Below are 6,881 nucleotides of genomic sequence, written 5' to 3'. Positions count from 1 at the left end.
TCGAGTTGTTCTTTAACCAACCTCACTTTCATTATGTGATTTATTTATTTTTCCATCAGGAAAAACAGTTCATATAACTGGTCATTCATAAGATTAGTGTTTGTAAAACTGAGGGTCTACTGTATAACAATGAATAAAATTAAAATTACACCCTTAAAAAAGGCATTTCTCATCAGCAACGGCAACAAAATATGAAGTTTCTAGGCCAATACATTTTAGACAGATCATGAGCTAAAAAACTGTTGGAAAACTTTTCAAAAAGAAAGCTACAGCTGCATTTTCAAAACTCCACACTATGGGCCAGATTCTTTCCTGTGGTCAAGCTCTGGTTAGTGCTAGAGTAATGGGGAGGAATTAGGGAGCTTATTATGACTTCCTGGTTCTGAAGATTGGTCTGCACCAGTCCTGACCTGAATTAGATCTTCTCTAATTTATGCCACTTGTGTAGCATTTTAAATGGACAACACACCAATGGACGATAGGTGTTGCAAAACTCTGCTACTCCATGTGTGATATGACTAATACACCCAGGTTGTGAAAGGAGATAGTGTAGCTGGTGCAGGTACAGCCTGTCAGTTTTGTGGGAGCATGGAGTTCTACACCAGGGAAATTCTCTGCTGGCCACTTACAGCTCAAATCTAGATCCATAATTAAAAAAACCCTTTAGGTGCAATTCTCCACTGCTTTGTACCTTGTGTAGACTTATTTCTGGGCAGCAAGTTTAAAATGCTACCAAATCAGAATAGTAACCTCTTACACCCACCTGGCACATGGGTAAATAATTAGTGGAGGATTGCAAACAAAGGATTGTTATAAGTTATGGGATTGGCTTCTGGCCTTAATGGCCAGCACGGAATTGCCTGAATGTAGGAGAAGGCCCGGGGGTCTGATTTATTGAACCAAACTTTCCAGAAAAAAATTTCACCCTGGGATGAGATGCAGCATGTAAAATTTCAGGAAGAACAGTTTCTTTTTGAGGGAGGGCGGGGCTGAAAATAATACAGCTCAGTGTAAGTTTTACATTAATAAGTAGATTTCAATAACGTAAAAACTTTGTACCTATCCTATTTTTATTCTACTTCCTTATTATCCTGTTTAATTTCCTTTTCAACACAGCAAAAACAGGCCTATTTGGGTGGATATCTTTATATTACAGACAAATTAGAAGAAAAGCGCCTTGTTTTGCAAGCTTTAGAAGTAGCCTCCCTCTTCCTGCTTATTTTTTCACACGTTAATTACAACTCCAATTATTATTTTAAAGTACTGCATTGTTTTTTTTTAATTCAAATATATTCACATCATGCTATTCAGAGGGGTATTTCTGTCGTTTTGTGGCGGGGTTTTTAAACTCTTCTGCCTAACACTTTCCAGTCTGCTGGTTTATTTCTATTTATTTGTTTGAATCTCTAATATTGCCTTCCAGTTGCTGTATTATAATTACACACTGCTAAAAATGATAGAAATGAGGCAGATAATTAACTATCACACAACACAGTCAATACCTCAATGGTGCGTAAATAAGAAATGCACAAAACAAATACAATAATGAACCCCCAAGTCTAGAATTGCTGCCCCAAGTCTCACTCATTTGGGGAAAGAGAGGAGACTTAGTTAGGGGTAGATTTTAGGAAGTTTTGTTTACATTATCTCTGGAAATGAGAAGGAATTTGCTGTGCATAATTAAATTAGACATGTAGCATTCAGCTCTAGTCCATCCCTTGCTGGATCTGTATATGGAACAACTCAATACTCCCTGGTTGGCAAATTCAGATAATATCCACAAGCACTTCTCTGAGAACACTTTAGGTCCTGAATCTAATTTTAAATATCCCAACTCTGGGGCTTGCAACAAATGAGAAGATTATGCCACAATATAATAGATTTCACTATGAAGTTATTTTGACATCTCAATGTTCCCTTTCTCAGTTTCACCCCATGAGCCCGGGTTCTTATACCTTTGTGTACCACAGTAAATTATCACCCCCTTGGTGTTTACATCTTTATAATCTGTTATCATGTCCCTCTCTTGTGTCACTGCTTAGCCAACTTGTACATATTTAACTCTTAATCTTTCCTTATACATCTCAGCCATGGTTAACCACCTCTCAAACAATTCATCCCAGTTTGTGCCAATGCTCCTGAAATACCCTTTCTCTTTAGTGGGATGCACTGTGAAAGCCATCTACCTTAAAATTGTGTATTACTGCCTACGACCATACCCAGTTGCCTTCTGAGCAAAATATATTAGCAATAGCAAGTTCATGGAATCTCTGGTTCTTAAATTTCCAGTTTATAGAAACTCTACTTGAGATAGGGGTTTTTTTGTTTTGTTTTGTTGATGTAGAGGGCGCAGAAAGGGACCACTTGATGCTATGAATGTTCTGGTTATGGTAGAAAAGATTTATAAACCAGAAAGCTTGCACAGTGTTTCCTAAAGGTGGTCAGATTTTAGAATCATCTAAATTCCTTCTCTGAAAGTTCATTCTCCATCCACAGTCTCTCAACTCTCTCTTATCTTGTTGAACCCTATCCTTGGCTGAAAACTTGAAGTGACCAGAGTGAATGAACAGTGGCAGAAAAAGATCATTTTAGTCTATAAACAGGCATGTAAAATTACTGTTGAAAACTCCCCCTAGGATGTAGTCAAACATATCAAACAGTTGTCTCAACTAAAAACTGACATTTAAGGGTTTTTTAGGCTTCAAGGGACGCTACAAAATGGTTTTACTAAAAGACAGAATTTTTTGAGGAAGTGTATATATAGATATGAACCACAAACTATTCTTTGGATGGGTTAATTTTGACAGGATAAAGTTGCCAACGTTTTTGGACAGGCTTTTCTGGGGAGCACCTAGTAACTTGTTTACACCTGGCAGGGAGCATTAGCCATCACCACATTTCTGATCCTGAAAGATTTTTTTCTTACCATCCAGACAAAGAGAAGGAATCAGAAGCCATTTCATGGCTGTGTCCTGAGCCACTCCTGAGATGTGAAGCTAGGGTCCATTTTTTCCACCTCCTCAACATGTCAGTTTCTTCTTTCACCTTATTTCTGCTACATCTCTTTTCTTTTTGCCTTCTAACTAATAAGATTACAATTCAGCAAGCTATGACAGATTTAATTTTGCAACACTTTTGCTGTGACCAGTTTGGAAAGCAATAAGCGATAACAAGCAGCCTAATCTGGAATGAAAAATGTACGTCTCATAAACCAGTGAGAGGAAAATAAAAGCAATTTAGCCAAAAATTTGCCACAAGAGAAAAGCCAAAATGCAGAAATGGCCAATTGGGTCCCAAGCTATAGCCTATGATCTTCTAACAACTGAACAACAAACACCAGAGACAAAAAAGCTGCATTTTCTTATGTTTTCCTACTCTTTCACAATTATTGTGTCAGTCTGTTTTGTCCCAAGAACAAAATGGATTGAATTTTTACAAACAAAAAAACCTGAGAGCTACTACCTAAAATTTATTCTCTTCTTCCAAGCAAGAGCATTTGAGACCATCCAGGAATGTCAGGCGAGGAGTTTACTTTTTCTATAGAGAGAACATGGGAATTGTTAAAATGAAGACTTAATTTTGAATTTTAAATGTTTTTAGTAGATTCTTTTTATTTTCTTCTCTTCTTTTGGGTTCATTTAATGAATGTTGAAAATTTATTTTTTGTTTGGGGAACAATCAAAACCAAGACCAAAGCAACCAAGACCAAATTACTGATAAAGTTTGCAAATGGCACAAAAATTTTAATGTTACCTGGGGTTCTTTCAACCCAAAGCTCTTGGTAACTTTTACTCTGTGCAAGGTGGTGTCAGGAAATAAATCAGGGGAGACACGGCTGGCCAACCGATAGATGGCTGGCACAAACAGGACAACACAAGAGTGGTTTCACTTAAAGCTCAACTTTACTTAGTCTCAAGCACTTACACACGTCCCCAACAGGTTAGTAAAACACCCCCAACCCTCAATAATTACTGAAGCTGAGCGTGGCTCTCGAGTGGCACAGCAGCAGCCTGTCTGACGGTGGGGAACACAAGATGCATCCAGAGGGAGTCCAGTCCCGAAGAGTCCCACTACTTCAAACTTTTCCCCGTTATTTAGTAATAGAATGCCATGTCCCTTAAAGAAAACTTGTTAAGCAAGCCATTTCAATGGTCAACCAGGAGGTTTTCTTCTGATTACTGATTAACCAGGTGTGTTTTTTTCCAGAGTTTGTAGCCTTCAGACCCTGTTAGACACATTCCTGAGGGCACATCCTGCTCTTCTAAAATGCATGCATCAGCAACTTCAACACAATTCTTATCAGGAAGGATGTGGGGTCAAGCTGCCCTTTCTGTGGCACCCAAAACCCCCTCCTCTCCTTCCTTGGATAAGCTAAGCCTGCTGACTTCGCTGCTTTTAGCAATAAGCAATAGTGGGTTCAGGCACTTTATTGGTTTGCTGACTTTTCCCCATACAGTAGTAGTAAATAATGAAGAGGAAATGTCACTGATTCAGAGCAATCTAGATTGCTTGGTAAACTGGGCACAAGCAAACAATACATCTTTTAATACAGCTAAATGTAAATGAATACATCTGAGAACAAAGAATGGAGGTCATACTTACAGGATGGGGAACTCTATGCTGGGAAGCATAAGAACAAGAGAACAACTATACTGGGTCAGACCAAAGGTCCATCTAACCCAGTATCCTGTTTTCCGACAGTGGCCAATGCCAGGTACCACAGAGGGAATGAACAGAATAAGGAATCATCAAGTGATCCATCCATTATCGCCCATTCCTAGCTTCTCTCAGAGGCTAGGGACACCATCCCTGTCCATCCTGGCTAATCTTCCACGTGTAGTGACTCTGAAAAAGATTTGGGGGTCATGGTGGATAATAAGCTGAACATCAGCTCCCAGCATGACACTGTGACCAAGAGCTAATGTGATCCTGGGATGATGAAACAAGGGAATCTCACGTAAAAGTAGGGAATCTCCATCACTTGGGATTTTTAAGAGCAGGTTGGACAAACACCTGTCAGGGATGGTCTAGATAATACTTAGTCTGGCCTTGAATGCAGGGGACTGGACTAGATGACCTCTCAAGGTCCCTTCCAGTTCTATGATTCTAATAGATAGAATATCAGGGTTGGAAGGGACCTCCAGAGGTCATCTAGTCCAACCCCCTGCTCAAAGCAGGACCATTCCCCAGACAGATTTTTTTCCCCAGATCCCTAAATGGCCCCCCTCAAAGACTCAACTCACAACCCTGGGTTCAGCAGGCCAATGCTCAAACCACTGAGCTATCCCTCCCCCTCCCTAAGTTATTCTGCAGCTCTATTTGGTACTGGTGCGACCGCTGCTGGAATACTGTGTCCAGTTCTGAAGTCCACAATTCAAGAAAGATGTTGATAAACTTCAACGGGTTCAGAGAAGAGCTATGAGAATGATTAAAGGATTAGAAAACATGCCACAGAGTGATAGATTGAGCTTCTTGAATCTATTTAGCTTAACAAAGAGAAGGTTAAGGGGTGACTTGATTACAGTCTAAAACTACCTATATAGGGAACAAATATTTAATTATGAGCTTAGCAAAAGAAGATATAGCATGATCCAATAGCTTGAAGCTAGACAAATTCAGACTGGAAATAAGCCACACATTTTTTAATGATAATAATAAAAACATGTGGATTCTCCCTCAGTACAATTTTAAAATCAAATTTGGATGTTTTTGTACAAGATATGTTCTAGGAATTATTTTGGGGAAGTTCTGTGACCTACATTATACAGTAGGTCAGACCAGATAAGCATAATGGTCCTTTCTGTCCTTGGAATTTATGAATTAATGTTGTGGAAGTGATAAGAGTAACAAGTAGGATAACAAGTTATAACATTCTTAGCTTTTTGTGAGGTTTTTTTTTTTAATTTATCTCCAATCTTGCAATATTCCTGCTATCCCTTCTTTCTGGAAATTAGCCTCTATTGAGGGCAAACACTGCCTGGTCCCCACCTCTCTCTCGGTTGGATCCTTTCAGACTCCTCTCTTCCTTTGCCAGGCTGCTAAATGAGCTATTGGGCTTCAGTCATCCTTTGATCTAGCCTTCCCGACTCTACACTACTTGGCCCATTGGTGGCTCCAGCTCTCACCTGCTTCTCTGCTCCACCATCCCCCCCCCGTGGACTCAGTCATAATCATAGAGCTTAAGGCCAGAAGGAACCACCCGTACAGAGGCCATTCGTCCAGTTATAAGCCAGACAGTCCAGAGTCCTCCTTTTGGGGTGGTTTGTCCCGCATGCGGTACCGAGATAAACCAGATGTGTGTTTGTCTGGTACCAGATGGGGCCCTCCATAAAGAGGGGCGCGCTGCCCCACCAGCACCTCACAGAGACCATGGTAGCGGCATGATCTGTGGTGCCCAATGGGGTCACACTGGCAGGGGCAGGCCCACCCCGTTCTGGAAGAACCAGACCGACCTCCCGCACCAGCACCTGCCCACTCAACCCCACGGCCAATTACAGCCAGGCGTCACCGCCCACAGGAGACAGACCCTTGTGCGCCACAGGCCGAGAACAGGCACCGAGGGGCCCCGCCGCCCCGGGCCCCGCCATGGCGCAGAAAGACTGAGACGCGCCCACAGCTGTCCCGGGCAAGAGACTCCCGCCCACAGGGAGGCGAAACCCCGCCCAAGGTCCCCGCCAGCCTGGGAAAGTCCTTCCCGCCCCCTCCGGGCGGCTCCTGCCGGTTCCTCGCCCCCCGCCCCGCGTGGCCTTGTCCCCAGTGCCGGGATTTGAACGGGCCCAGCAGCTCGGGCCCCCTGAGCCACCACGGGAACCGGGGAGGAGCCAGGCCCCGCCTCGCCTCCCAGCGGCAGGACCCAGGGTAGCTGCCCCGCCGCTGCCTGA

Source organism: Trachemys scripta, chromosome 1 (assembly GCF_013100865.1).
Source record: "Trachemys scripta elegans isolate TJP31775 chromosome 1, CAS_Tse_1.0, whole genome shotgun sequence".
Lineage (NCBI taxonomy): Eukaryota > Metazoa > Chordata > Testudines > Emydidae > Trachemys > Trachemys scripta.
The sequence above is the reverse complement of the archived record's forward strand: the minus strand, read 5'-3'. Positions refer to the sequence as shown.